Genomic DNA, 16742 nt, shown 5'->3' with positions numbered 1-16742 from the left:
TTACGATCATAAACTGGTCTGTGTACATGCCTAGGAAAGTCCCAAGAAGGTCCTAATCTCTTATCTCTGACTGATCTTGAAACTCTGCATACATAGAAAGTGAAACTAAGAGTATAAAGTACTTGCCATATCATCTAATATTTACCACAACACACATGCAGAAATCCTTATCAAAGGCTGGGAGTCTTAATGGCTCAAGGAATTTAAGAAAAACTGTTAGCCAAACAATGAGCTAATTGGGCATAGATTTCTGTGCTCACTCATTACAGAGAACACAGGCTTATAGAATTAATCCAGGAGAGTCACTGTGCAAACTAGTGGTAATGTCGATGACATGAGGAAATCCTAAGGAGAGGGGAATCTGATTTCAAGTTGCACATTACAGCAATGTTCTACAAAAATTATGAGAATGACCAATGTTCTACAAAAATTATGAGAATGGAAACAAACAAAAATGTTTGGCTCCTACACAAGAAGAAAATGATTTCACAGACATTGTATCCAATGAGCCTAGATGTTGAACTTACTAGATAGGATTTTAAGGGAGCATTGTAAATATGTTCAAAGAACAAAAGAAAACCGTATGTAAAGAATTAAAAGAAAATATAGTAATGCTGACTCACCAAATGGTGAATATCAAAAAAGAGATAGAAAAACTGAAAAATTTCTAAAGTTGAAAATCACAATACTGAAATTAAAAAAAAAAAAGGAATTAGCAGCCTCAGCAGCAAATTCAAGGAAAGGAATGAGGAAGGAAAGAAGGAAGGAAGAGAGGAAGGGAAGGAGGGAGGGAAGAAGGAAGGAATGAAGGAAGGAAGAGAGAAAGAAGAAAGGAAGAAGGAAAGAATCAGCCAGTTTGTAGATGGGCAATTGATACTATCCAGTATGAAAACTAAGAATGAAGAAAAATGAACAGTGCCTCAGATACCTGTGAAACAAGTATCCTTAAGCTTCATAACAAAACATAACTTAACATGACTAAATTTATTCTTTCATCCTGGAGCCAAAGCCAAATCAATATATTGCCAATGTATTCTATTTGTGGTTTAGGAGAAAATCTGTCATTTGCTTCTTCAAGCTTCTGATGTCTATTTGCATTACTTGGGTGGCATGGATCTAATATCTGAACTGTGTTCATAAATCTTCCTTATCTTCTATCTAATACTTCTCCTGTATCTCTTAAAACACAATTGTCATTAGATTTATGGACCACCTAGATAATGCAGAATGATCTCATTTCCAAGATCATTAGCTTAATTAGCTCATGTGAAAATTCTCTTTTTCCAAGGTAATATTTATTGGTTCCAAGGATTTGTCATGAATATCTTCTGAGAGATCATTTTTAAGCCTATCTATTCAAAGAGATGAAAGAAGCAAATTGTTGACAAATAATCTGTAGCCAATAAAACTATTTTTCAAAAATAAATGATATAGAAAATTATGAGACTACTATGAACAATTACATATCAGCAAATTTGATAGCCTAAAAGAAATGGAAAAGTCATAGAAACATATAACCACAAAGATTGAATCACGAATAGAAAATTAGACAAATTCCTAGTAAAAAGATCAAATCAGTAATCAAAACATCCCAATTAACAAAGTCCAAGACAAGGTATTCATTGTGGAATGAATGGCTTTCACTGGTGAAACATACCAAATATTTAAAGAAAAACTAATGTCAATAATTCTCAAGAAAGTGGGTATAAAAGGAATGTTCTTCAATTTAATACGAGTGATTTATAACAAGCCCACAGATAACATCACTCAATGATGAAAAGCTGAAAAACTCTCCTCTAAGATCAGGAACAAGACAAGGATGCCCACTCTTGTGACTTCGATTCAACATAGTATCAGAAGGCCTAGCCAGAGCAATTAGGCAATCAATCAATCAGTCAATTAAAGGAATAAAAGACATCCTAATTGGAAAAGAAAAAGTAAAACTGTCACTATTTGCAGGTGACATAATATTATATATAGAAAACCCTTAAGACTCCAGCAAAGAGCCTTAGAATTCATCAACAAATTCAGTATATTTTCAGAATAAAATATCAATATATGAAAAACCATTGCATTTCTACACACCAATAACAACTATCAGAGAAATTAAGAAAACAATCCCGTTTACAACTGAGTAAAAAAGAAAAAAAAAAAAGAAAGAAAGAAAGAAAGAAAAGAAAATAGGAGGGGCCCTGGGTGGCTCAGACAGTTAAGTGTCTGCCTTCAGCTCAGGTCATGATCCCAGAGTCCTGGGAACAAGCCCCATGTTGGGCTCCATGTTCAGCAGGGAGTCTGCTTCTCCCTCTGCCCCTCCCCCTTTCATGTCTGCACTCTCTTTTTCCCTCTCTCTGAAATAAATGAAAAAAAAATCTTTAAAAAAGAAGAATTTAAGAATATATTTAACCAAGGACATGAAGGAACTGTACATTGAAAAGTATAAGACATTAATGAAAGAAATTTCAAAAGAACAAATAAATGGAAAGATATTTATGCTCATGGATTGCTCAGATTGCCTTACTACTCCGAAGATTCTATAGATTTAATGCAATCCCTATTAAAACTCCAGGTGTTTTGCTCATTTTTTAATCAGGCTGTTTATTTTTACTGGTAATTTTAGGAGTTCTTTTTCATATTTCATATAACATATTTTTATCAGGAAATATTTTGCCCTAGTCTGTGGCTCCTATCTTCTCATTCATTTGATGCTTTTATAGAACACAAGTTTTTAATTTAAATGAGGTCTAGCTCATCAATTCTTTACTTCAGAGATTGGTATTGTATCTAAAAAGGCATTCCCATACAAGATATCCAGAATTTCTCCTATTTTATTTTTATTTTCTGAGTTTTACAATTTTGCATTTTATCTTTAGGTCTGTGATCCATTCTGAGTCAATTGTTTTGAAGGGCCAATATTTGTGCCTAGATTCAGTGTTTTGCATGTAGATATTTAGTTTCAGCACCATTTGTTGAAAAGACTGTTTTTTCCCTTTGTATTGCTATTGGTCCTTTGTTAAAGATCAGTTGCCTATATTTATGTGGGCCTATTTCAGTGTTCTCTATTTTGTTCCTGATTGATTTGTCTGTTTTTCACCTGTACCACACCATCTTGATTACTGGAGCCTTACAGAATGTCAATATTAAGTAATGTCAGTCACATGATTTTGCACAGTTCTTAGTTATTGCAATCATTAGAGTATTTCAGTTCTCTTCACATAGATCATGAACATATATTGTTAGATTTTTATGCTTAAGTATTTCATTTTTGGGAGTGCTAATGCAAATGGTACTGTGTCATTTCCAATTCCAATCATTCATTGCTGGTATACAGGAAAGGGACTGATTTTTTAACATTGGCTTTACATCTTACAGTCTTGCTACCATCACTCATTAGTTTCAGCAGGGATTTTGTTGCTGTTATTGTTGATTGTTCACCCTTTTGGATATTCCATGTAAACCATCATGTGATCTGCAAACAGAGAGTTGTATTTCTCTTAATCTGCATATCTTTTATTTACTTAGTTATTTCATTAACTAAGATTTCTAGGGCAGTACTGGAAAAAATTGTGAGAGAAGATGTCTTTGCCTATTCCTGATTTTTGTGCAAAAGTTTCAAATTTCTTGCCATTAAATACAATGTTAGCTGTAAGGTTGCTTTTTGATTGGTTACCAAATTGAGGAAGATCTTTATTCCTAGTTTGCTGAGAGTTTTTATCACAAATGAGCATTTTCTATATCTATTGATGTGATCAATAGTTATCCCACAGTCTTGGGATATTCTATTTTGTTTTTTCCTCCCAGTCTTTTAAAGTTTGCTTTTAAGATTTGGTAGTTTCTATTAACAAATCTGTAAGCTCAGAGGTTCATTCTTCACCCATGTCCAATCTACTTAGAAGCCCATTTTCATTCCTGTTACAGTATTTTTAACCCTAGAATTTTTTTTATTCTTTCTTTGAATTTCTATCTTTCTGCTTACATTATCCACCTTTTCTTGTTGACTCTTGACTTTTTCATTATGGCTGTTGGTGTATTAATAGGTTAAAAACATTCCTGGTAATAATTCCAACATATCTGACTGGCTCTGGTGCTTGTTCAGTCTCTTCAAACTGTATTTTTACCTGTTATTATACATTTTTTTGTTGAAAAGCCAAATGATGAACTGGATAAAAGAAACTGAAATAAATGTGTTTTTAGTAATACAGTATGGGGGAAGGAAACTATTTGATAGTATTATGATTAAGGCTTAGGCTTGGTGAGTCTGTGTATCTGGTCTGTGAAGTTCACTAGTTCTCAATTTCCTCTCCACCTTATAGGTGGTTTAGGATTCTTGGAGAGACCTATAATTCTGTATTTTTCTTTCCTCACATGCAAGGCTACAGGGATTTGGAGTTGGGTTTTTCTCTTCCCCTGGATAGGTCAGGTTGTGATATAACCATAGCAGGTTAGGTTCTGGTAAATAGTTTCTCCTGAGGGAAGGCATTGTTGGGAAGAGAATGTTCTGGCATATTTAAGTTGGTTAATTTCCCCTGCCCACTGCCAAAGCATAAGGGGATTTTTCTTTAATATTCACCATTAGCAATTGGTAGTTTCTGGAGGTAAAATCCCCAAAAGTGTGAGGGCCTCTGTAACACTGGATTGTCCTAAAGTTTTTACCTTAGACTTGTCTACACTCAGCCTCCAGCACGACTACAGTTCATATTTTCCTATTCTGGCTCTAATTCTCGTGGATGTCCCTTCTCATGGGTTTATGCTCCAGGAAACATGATTTTCTGTATCTGATTTTCTGTCTTTCCAGTTTTGGGAGTGGCAGTTTGCTCTATGATTTCACTTCTTTGACAGAGTTGTTGATATTTATATTTGTTCTGCTTTTTACTTTAAGTGTTTTTTAATAAATATTTTCTAGTCCTATTTGATTTGAAAGATGATTACATAAAGAAAAATATAAAATTTATCTTGTGTAGGTATTAGTATAAAAATATTAGGTGGTGCTATAGCAAAAACAGCACAAATAAGTGGGGTATAATAGACTTATATTGCAGCAAATCTATTGTGTACTATTCAAATTAAGTGAGTATAAATGTGAACTTCACTGTTTTAGGATAAGATGCTAATTGTAATTCCCAGATTGACTTATAAGCAAATAACTTAAAATACATAATAAAAGGGGAAAAAGATTTAAAATGGCATACTGGAAAGTATCTATTTTAATAAAAAGAACAAATAGCAAAATGACAGATGTAAATCCTCTCATATCTATCTATATAAAATGCAAATAGATTAAATATTCTAAACAAAAGTCAGAGATTGGCAGCATAGATTTTTAAAAGAAACCAAAACATTATTCAATTATATGCTGTCTGTTTACATACTACAGATTCAAATACACAGAAAGGGTAAAAATATAATAATAAAAATAATATTTGCCACACAAACAATAGCCAAAAGAGAGGTGCGATGGGCTACATTACTATCAGAAAGAAATAGACTTTGAGACAAAAATTATTTTAAAGACAGAGGGACATTTTATTCATTTATTCATTTAAGATTTAATTTGTTTAATCATGAGACAGAGAGAGAGGCAAAGTCTCAGGATGGGGAGAAGCAGTCTCCCTATGGGGAGCCTGATGCAGGACTCAGTCTCAGGACCCCAGGATCATGATCTGAGCCAAAGGCAGAAGCTCAACCACTGAGCCACCCAGACATCCCAGAGGGACATTTTATAATGATAAAATAATCCATCAGAAAAATGTTATAATTATAGAAGATGTATGCACCTAACAATAGTCCCCCCAATACATAAGACAAAGGATGACAGAATAATAGACAATTCAATGACAGTTGGAAATTTTATTATCCTATTTAAGAAATGGAGGGAAAACCATGCATAATATGAATCAGAAAAGTAGGAGACTTAAATAATATAAAATTACTCAACTAACCAACGCACGATGCTCCCACCATCATGATCTCATGGGTGATGAGATCAAACACTGAGGCAGATCCCAGTCAAAATATTCAAACTTGGGTATAAAGAAAGAATTTGTACATAAGAAAAAGGGGAAAAAAAAGTAACTAATTCCAGTGGCAAAACAGAGAAAGCTACTTCACTTCCAGATTAAAGCTTTTCATAGTCACAATACAGTTGGGAATTCCCATCTGCTTGTATGATTTCTAAACAGTAATCCTACAGGACAGCTGGCTAGTTGGCACTCTGTTTAAGAAATAGATAAAAATAATTACAGAAAAGATTAGTCAAGTGGTTAAGACCAAATTGAAAGCCAGGTGCATCTATTCAAATCTATGATCTGCTGTTTAACAGTTACATGGCCTTTGGCAGGTACTGACACTTTCTGGATAATTTTCCTAATGTAAAAGTAGGTGACGATAACATGCCAACCTTCTATGATTTTTGATAATATTAAATAAACTAACCATTTATGAAATGCCTTATAAATAGGAGAGCAATGCAAATGTTAGCCATTATTATTAATGATATTAACTACCTTTGAAAAATTACCCATTTCCCATTAATAAATATGAATTACCAGTTAAGGATTAGTAGACATCATTGATAGGTAAAGAATCTGAAAGAAAAGGATCAAGATAAAACGACAAAATAACTAATCTAAATATAATGCATACAAAAAAAATAAAAAAAAATATAATGCATACAAAATTAGGACAAAGAAAATACCTTAAAAAAGGCATTTCATTTAGTATTCTTAGAAATATTTAGGATAAAAAAGGAAAAAAGAGAAGTCAGTTATGCATAAGAGAAATCAAGAATAAGAAAGTTTATAAAATTAAAATATGATTTCTGGCATTTTTCATCCATAGAGTATTATGTAATAAAATACAAATACATGAAGGTTGAATATATGATACAAAAGATACAATTAAGGAAGGGACCCAAAGGTATAAAAAAATCATAATAAAAGGGTTACATAAAATTGAGGAGTCAGAAAATTCAACATTTGTCTAAAAATTCTAGAAGATGAGAACAATTCCAGAAAAAAATCAATAGAAAAGAATCAAATTATTTTAAATTTCACTTGTTAAATAAAATATACAAAAATAATAAGTATTAAAAACAATAAGTATTTCAAGTAAGAGAAAATAAACATACCCTACCAGATGTCACAGCATGAAAAAGTTCCAGTAATTAAAAATGTATGCTTTTGGTTTAAGGAATAGAAAAATGCATTAATGGTCTAGACAGAAAAGCAGGTATAAATGATAATGCAGCCTATGGTAAGGATGATATTAAATTAGTTATTGTATGATAATTGGCTAAGCATACATATTTATATGTATATACTTGGCATAACATATGTGTGTATGTGTGTGTGTATATATATCATCTATATATCTATATATATTTCTCTCTATATATGTATATATATTCATTTAGAGCTTGACTTTATAACAAAAACATGCCTAAACATGCATAAAAATTATGGTGGATTGGTATGCCTGGATGGCTCAGTCAGTTAGGTGTCTGCCTTCAGAGACACTCCCAGAGTCCTGGGATCAAGTCCAGCATCAAGGTCCTTGCTCGGCAGGGAACCTGCTTCTCTCTCTGCCTGCTGCTCCCCCTTGCTTGTGCTCTCTCTGACAAAAATAAAATCTTAAACAACTATATGATGGATTTATGGGGCAACTGGGGGATCAGTCAGTTAAATACCTGCCTTGCAGGCAGATCATGATGATCCAAGGGTCCTAGGAGGTCTTTCTCCCTCTCCCTCTGCTCCCCCACTACTCTCCCTGTCTTCACTCACTCATGCTCTACTTCTTGCTGTCTCAAATAAATAAATCTTAAAAAAAATTATGGTGGATTTAAAGTATACACACTTTCAAAAACTATATACTATTGGAAGAAAATATGAAGAATTAAAAAAAATTGGTTTATGGCTATAAATGTACTAAACATGTTATAACCCAAAGCCATAAAGGCAAATATTGTTATATAATTCTAAATAAATATTTAAAATGGTGCATAGCTAAAGACTATTAAAATTTAAGAAGAAAAGAAGGAAGGAAAGAAGATAGGAAAGTAAGAAAGTTGGAAGTCAGGAAGGCAAGGAGGAGGCTGAGAGGGAGAGAGGAAGGAAGGAAGGCAAGGAGAGAGACCAGGGGTTAAGGAGGAGGATGAACAGCATTAGCAGTAGCAAAACAGAGGAGCAATTACTAGATTTATTTAGTGCCTATTAAGGGCCCCAAGAATTATGACAGATACTTTATATAAAGGTGGTGTCATCTTTAATTCTAAAAATAAAAAAGAAATTAGTATTATAAATACTATCTGCATTTTAAAGATAAGGAAATGAAGGAGTATTATAAAAAATGTGAATTCACTTGAAATGTATGTATATAATCATCACAGGCACATTTTACAAAGATATATACATTATCTGATAATTACATTTCCAGAAGGCTAAAGCATTCAATAACTAATGTCCATTGTCTTACATACATACTCTTGTCACCAAATACTCACCACTAGGTTATCGATTAGTGGGTTTGTGTGACAAAGGCAAGATTCAATAACCATGTGCCTATTTTATGAATAAATTCCTATTTTAACAACTTTATTATTACTTGACTGCCACAAATTTTTGGAACATCATGAAGATTTTTCCAATTAAATTGTAGATCATTGTGTCAGTATGTTTCAAGAATTTTCAGCCATATCCCCACATGTAAGCATTTGTGTACATGCATGCACACACACACACACCTTCACACACAAATACACAGAGGTTCTTCATTTTAATAAAATACATAATTATTTTATTTTACAAATGTCCTCATCTAAAGGTAATAAATAAAATAGCACATAAAAAATCAAAGGATTTTCATATCCATAGATGCGGATAATTGATTTTATGATGGCCACCAATAAATAATACCTTTGGTGTCTATACTCTTGGGTAGTCCCAAATGATGTGATTTGGTCAATGTGATATCAGTAAAGGTAAGGCAAATAGACCTGTAATATGGTCTTTGTAGACTGGTGGCTTCTGAATTGAAGTCCTGGGGGGAAAAAATGGATGAAAATATTGGGAAGAAAGGCCCGGTCATTTCAGCTATTCTGGTTGTGTCAAGTGCCCAGCTGACACATAAGGGAAATGCAGTTCCAGAGTGAGCCCAAATAAGATCAGCTGGAAAACCATTCGGTCAACCAATAGAATTGTGATAAATTATACATTGTTCTTAAGTCACTAAATGTTAGGATGTTATGCAGCAACAAATAATTGAGGCACTTATTATCTGTTATTTACTCCATTACTTGTTAGTTGGGAAATGTTGGGCAAGGCTCTTAAAATCTCTGAGATTTTCCCTCATCAATAAAAGCAGAATAATAATTACAGCCAACACATGCATGGAGATTATTTTTCACCCTCATCTCATTTTATCCTTATAGCAACTCTATAAACAGTGCAGTTGTTGTCTCTATTTCTTGGAAGAGGAAATGATGAGAGGTAAACAAATATGCCCAAAGTTACACATCTATTAAAAAGTGGCTTTAGAGTCTATGCTTTCAATTTTTATTTGATAAAGCCAAGTTTGTTGCAACTCTTTAAACAAGAAGTATGCTTGCTCTCTCTCCTTCTTCTCCCCCTTTTTTTTCATAATCATCCTGCTTATATATAAGGTTTGATATATACAACCATTAAATTTTAAGTGTGACCAATAGTTCTTTTTGGTCAGTTGTGGTACTTGTCTCACTAGCCATCTATATTCTGTGGTTTTGCTAGAGGAAACACTCCTGTAAAATCCTACATTGCTCTATTGTACTCTGGAGAGCAGTCCATCTGCTTCTGCTGGTTTATACATAACAATCTCTGCTCAGGAACCTAAAAGGACATAAATCTAGAACTACAGATCCATGTTTGTCAGTGCCATATAATATAGCTCCTGTTCAGTAATTATGTATGATAAACATCCTGATTATAATACATCTCATCCACTAAGGTGGTCTGCTAACACACATAATATGGTTTACTGACATAACTAGGCTATACACAGCTTTTTAATGTGCTATTTCCTGAACAGAGAGACTTCTTTTAATCTTTTTTGAGATTGTTCAAATGATGGTGCCTTGCATACTGAGTGTGCTATTTACATTCAATTAAAATTTGAGGCCTCAACCTCTCCAAACTAATTTGCTCCAAATAAGTTGGCTTTCATTTCAGTGGTCCATTAAGGGACAATATTTTTTAGGCTCTACAGATTTAATATTGACAAATTATGAAAATTGTACTTCTAAATAATTTTACTTCTAGATTTTCTCTAAGTAGTCTTTACCCACATGTTCCAGTGAGCAATATTTGTTCATTAGGGTATGCTAAATCAGACTTTATAAAAGTGAACAATATGAATTCACATTCAACAGAAGTGAATATCATGTTGGTTATCTATACCATTGAAACAAGACTTGAGCTAGGTAAGAAGACCCTACCCACTCTACGTATTTGACAAATAAGAAAATATTTTAATATGTCAGAGAAAACTGAGGAGTCATAATACTACACCGTTGTATGAAATTTATGAAACAGGAATAAAGCTCCTCTTCCTTGTACTGATTTTAGAAATAATGTTAAATCCAAGAAAGTGATTCATATGTATTCTTTTAAAAGAATTTGGAATCCCAGGAATATAAAGCCTTTAAGATGCTGCAGTCTCTAGTTATGACTGTTATAGCACACCTGGATTTTTAATAAAAGTGCCAGAAAATTTTATAATTTTGAGCTAGATATTTGAACTTGAAACGAATAATAGTTTCTACTGGGAAAACTGAAAACTCAAAGTCTATGTAATGAGATTTAAGCAAATATTACATGCAAGCTCTTGTCCTCCTTTTTCCTGTTCTCTTTAACTCTCTAGGAGATAATTCTATATGCATGCAAAAGAAACCTGACATGTTTCCTTAGAGGATTTCCAGAGAATTTGCATTCTGATATGCTCTTCTTTTGCCAAGAAAGACTTAGCACATCCACTTGTAGTCTATATAAGTTCCCTAACACCAGAGGAAGAAAAGAAAAATAAACATTAGAAAAATAAATGTTTATTAAAGAGGGCATGTGATGTGATGAGCACTGGATGTTATACACTATATGTTGGTAAGTTGAATTTAGATTAAATAAAAAATAATTTTTAAAATAAAAATAAATATGGTTCTGTAATAATATTCACATGACCCTGTTTTCCTGCTCTAAAAATGTTTCCTTACAAATGTATCTTAAGATAAGTCTATTTAACTATGAATCTATATTCTTCAACATCTCCAAATTACTATTATCTAAATAATATATTTCCTTTTAGTTTTTCATGTGTCTAGAACATGAAGAGTTATTCTATAAGCTATATGTATTAATTATCAGTACATTATAAAAAATACACTTTTAAGTATATTTTAAAAACTTTTTTCAGAAGAAATTTTGTCTGATAAGTCATCTTACCTACATTTTTGTTAACAAATATATGTTCATGATTATATACTAAGAGAAAATTAAACAAATGAATAAACATATAAAGTATATGGATATATGAATAAATGAATATATATAAATGTTTATACATACATATGTACAGATGCATCTATGTGTGTGTAGATATTATGTTCTTTAATGTGCCTTTGTTTAAAAGTATCATAAAATCCATGGAGGAAAAAAAATTCTTGTTGGCTAATATTTCAAAGAAAGAAAGGAAATAATCTCTAGATACCTTTTGTAATAATTACATTATTTCACATTTCTCATGGAGAATTGGTAGTAGAAAAGTGCACACATTCACATATATTTTTTTCCATTGATCGTTCCCCATTTTTGTTCCCATTCTTTGGAATGATTTAACTATCTTATGCTGACTTAACTATCTTTTGCTGGTTTATCCTTCATAGATCCTGCTTTAAGACAATCTTTACCTTATATTACCTTCTATTCATTTGTTTATTCACTCATCTCTTCAACAGACCCTGAATATTCCTGAAAATATATCATATACACTCTTATCCATTTGTTCTACAATAGAGAGTCTATATAGTTAATCATTGTCAAATCTTGCTTTCCTCTTCTACCAGGAGATTGTAGGTTGAGTAAACTTGTTGGCCAAGATGAAGAGACTGAAAGTGAGACTACTGTGGGAAATCTTAAGGTACCTTCAGGTGGAGAATGGAAGTTAAACAACTTCTGAATCTTTTCCATCTTCTATCTGGCCTCTGCCTCAAATCTATAAATCTATTTCTCCCTATATGCATAAACTACATACATCTATCTGATAACCATGGGAAAACAATACTGGAGTATCTTTTTTGACTAATCTTGAATTTATCATAAATTGTGTTTTAAATGTCCTACTTTATGTGTATAGTTAACATTAAGACTTCTTACTGAAATAGTCATGATTGAAAACAATGATTGGTAAATAAACTGCTGGAAGTACACAAAAATAAAAAGCTTTTGTGCAGCAAAGGAAACCATCAACAAACTAATTCATTTAGTTTGTAAGCCTTCTATGTCTTTTCTCATAATTCAAATCTACTTATCTGTTTATAATCCTATCTTGATATGGATGTTTTATTAGGTTTATCTTCTATGAAATACCATTTGTATAATTTAGTTAGCTATAATCAATGCTCAACTAAGCTACATGATTTTTGGACCCATAATTTTTTTTTCATAATTTACTACAGGAAATTCCCCAATAGCACTTATTAATCACAAAATTTTAATAGTCAGTGTTAATGCTCTCCATTGACATTTTTTCTATTGTATTCCACTATTTTTATTTTACCTCTTTCCATCCCTTACTTTCTCTTATCATTGTCCTTCCTTCTACTGGAACCTGTAAAACCTTTGACTTTACCTATTTTTTTTCTGATCCAACCTCCTCCATACAACATGCTTATCATCTGAATTCACTTTAAGTTTTTTATACATGGAAATCTATGAAAGAGTATGTCAACTGTTCTCTTGCTAGGATTTGAAACATCTTCCATCCATGATGATCTACTTGCCTGATTCCTATTTTTAATAATATAGAAAATAAAATCAACATCATGATAAACCAGATAAACCTTTGCTTCCTCTCTGATGTTGCCTGGCATTGTAAAGAAAGTCACTAAACCATGATATTTAGAACAAATTCATATTACTTAGGTTCAATTATGTTTTAGCCTGCCTGGAATACCATCTCTTAATCTCTAGTTTATTATCATACTTAGAAGAGTAGTTAAGATCTTTCAAAATGTCTTTATAAAACCTCCCAACAAACAAAAGTACAGAATCAGATGGTTTTGCTGGTGAATCCAATCAAACATTTATAGAACCAATACCAATCTTTCTTTATTCCTTCAAAAAGTAGAATTTGGGGAGGAAACACTTAGAAACTCATTTTACAAGCCCAGCCTTACCCTGTTACCAAAACCAGACAAGTACTATATGAGGAAATTACAAATCAGTATCCCTGATTAATAAAGATTAAAAAAAATCATCCTCAACAAATTATCAGTAAATTCAATTCAACAATACATTAAAAGGATCATATATCATGATCAAATGGAAATTATCCAGAGATACAAGGATGGTATAACAACCAAAAATTTTTATTATTTTATTTTATTTTATTTTATTTTATTTTATTTTATTTTATTTATTTATTTATTTATTTTTAATAAAATAATTTTTATTGGTGTTCAATTTACCAACATACAGAATAACACCCAGTGCTCATCCCGTCAAGTGTCCACCTCAGTGCCCGTCACCCATTCACCCCCACCCCCCGCCCTCCTCCCCTTCCACCACCCCTAATTCATTTCCCAGAGTTTGGAATCTTTATGTTCTGTCTCCCTTTCTGATATTTCCCACACATTTCTTCTCCCTTCCCTTCTATTCCCTTTCACTATTATTTATATTCCCCAAATGAATGAGAACATACAATGTTTGTCCTTCTCCGATTGACTTACTTCACTCAGCATAATACCCTCCAGTTCCATCCACGTTGAAGCAAATGGTGGGTATTTGTCGTTTCTAATGGCTGAGTAATAATCCATTTTATACATAGACCACATCTTCTTTATCCATTCATCTTTCAATGGACACCATCGAAGGCTCCTTCCACAGTTTGGCTATTGTGGACATTGCTGCTAGAAACATCGGGGTGCAGGTGTCCTGGCGTTTCATTGCATCTGAATCTTTGAGGTAAATCCCCAACAGTGCAATTGCTGGGTCGTAGGGCAGGTCTATTTTTAACTCTTTGAGGAACCACCACACAGTTTTCCAGAGTGGCTGCACCAGTTCACATTCCCACCAACAGTGTAAGAGGGTTCCCTTTTCTCCGCATCCTCTCCAACATTTGTGGTTTCCTGCCTTGTTAACTTTCCCCATTCTCACTGGTGTGAGGTGGTATCTCATTGTGGTTTTGATTTGTATTTCCCTGATGGCAAGTATAGGATACCTAGGAATAAACCTAACCAAAGAGGTAAAGGATCTATACCCTAAAAACTATAGAACACTTCTGAAAGAAATTGAGGAAGACACAAAGAGATGGAAAAATATTCCATGCTCATGGATTGGCAGAATTAATATTGTGAAAATGTCAATGTTACCCAGGGCAATTTACACGTTTAATGCAATCCCTATCAAAATACCATGGACTTTCTTCAGAGAGTTAGAACAAATTATTTTAAGATTTGTGTGGAATCAGAAAAGATCCCGAATAGCCATGGGAATTTTAAAAAAGAAAACCATAGCTGGGGGCATCACAATGCCAGATTTCAGGTTGTACTACAAAGCTGTGGTCATCAAGACAGTGTGGTACTGGCACAAAAACAGACACATAGATCAATGGAACAGAATAGAGAACCCAGAAGTGGACCCTCAACTTTATGGTAACTAATATTTGATAAAGGAGGAAAGACTATCCACTGGAAGAAATACAGTCTCTTCAATAAATGGTGCTGGGGATATTGGACATCCACATGCAGAAGAATGAAACTAGACCATTCTCTTACACCATACACAAAGATAAACTCAAAATGGATGAAAGATCTAAATGTGAGACAAGATTCCAACAACCAAAAATTAAATCGTGTCAAACCCCACATTAAAATTGAAGGATAAAAATCAGAAAGATAAAGAAAAAAAAATTAAAATAATAAAATATCTAGGAATAAATGTAACCAAGGGTGTAAAAGATCTATACTCTGAATACTATAAGACATTAGTGAAAGAAATTGCAAAAGATACACAAAAAATAAGGTATTCAGTGCTCATGGATTGAAAGAATTAATGCTGTTAAAATGTTCATACTATCCAAAGCAATCTACATATTCATATCATCTTAATAAAAAAAAAGAAAAGAAAGAAAAAAAATCATCTTAATCAAAATTCTAAGGGAATTTTTTCACAGAACTAAAATAATTCTAAAATTTGTATGGAATCAAAAAAGACTCTGAACAGCCAAAGCAATTGTGAAAAGAATGAAGTCAGAGGCATCACACTTCTTGATTTCAAACTCCATTATAAACCTATAGCAATCAAAACAATATGGTATTGGTATAAAAACAGACATACAGATCAATAAAAGAAATATCACATAAATAACTCCCCACATATATGATTTATTAACTCATGACAAAAGATCCAGAAAACTATAATTGGGAAAGGGCATTTTCTTTAATAAATTTTGCTGTCACCTGGATAGTTGCATGCAAATTTATGAAACTGGACCACTGTCTTATACCATACACAACTATTAGCTCAAAATGGATCAAAGACTTGAATGCAAGATCTGAACCATAAAACTCCTAAAGAAAATACAGGCTATAAGCTTCTTCATATCAGTTTTGGTGATAATTTTTTGAATTTGACACCAAAAGCAAAGGCAACAAAAACTAAAATGAATAAATGGTACTACATCAAACTAAAAAGCATCTCACAGTAAAGGAAATCATCAATAAAATGAAAAGGATACCTACCAAATGGGAGAAAATCTTTGCAAATCATATATCTGATAAGTTTTTAATAGCCAAAAATATAAAGAATTCATAAAACAAGAGAAAAATAACCACATTTAAAAAATGGGCAGAGTAACTAAATAGATATTTTTTTCTAAAGAAGTCATACAGATGGCCAATTGGTACATGAAAAGATCCTTAACATCATTAATAATCAGAGAAATTTTCATCAAAAACACAATGAGATAGCATTCACACCTATTAGAATGGCCATTATAAAAAAGACAAGAAATAAAAAGTGTTGGCAAGGATGGAGAGGAAAGGGAACATTTGTACACTGTTACTATGAATGTAAATTACCTCATCACTATAGGAAACAGTATGGAGGTTCTTAAAAAAAAATTACAAATAGAACTCCATATGATACAGCAATTTTACTTCTGGGTACTTATATGAAGAAAATAAAAACTGCAACTTGAAAAGATATATTTACCCCTGTGTTCATTGCAGGGGTAAATATATATTTACAATAGTCAAGATATAAAATTACCTGAATTAATGGAATATTACTCAGGCATAAAAAAGAAGGAAATCTTGCCAGTTGTGACAACATGGATGGAACTTGAAAACATACAAAGTGAGACAAATCAGAGAAAGATTAATATTGTATGATCTTACTTATATGTGGAATCTAAAATAGATGAAAAAAAACCAAACCAGAAACCCAAGCTCATGATCACAGAGAAGAAATTGGTGGTTTACAGAGGCAACTAGTTGGGTGTAAGTG

Source organism: Canis aureus, chromosome 14, assembly GCF_053574225.1.
Source record: "Canis aureus isolate CA01 chromosome 14, VMU_Caureus_v.1.0, whole genome shotgun sequence".
Classification (NCBI taxonomy): domain Eukaryota; kingdom Metazoa; phylum Chordata; class Mammalia; order Carnivora; family Canidae; genus Canis; species Canis aureus.
The sequence above is the reverse complement of the archived record's forward strand: the minus strand, read 5'-3'. Positions refer to the sequence as shown.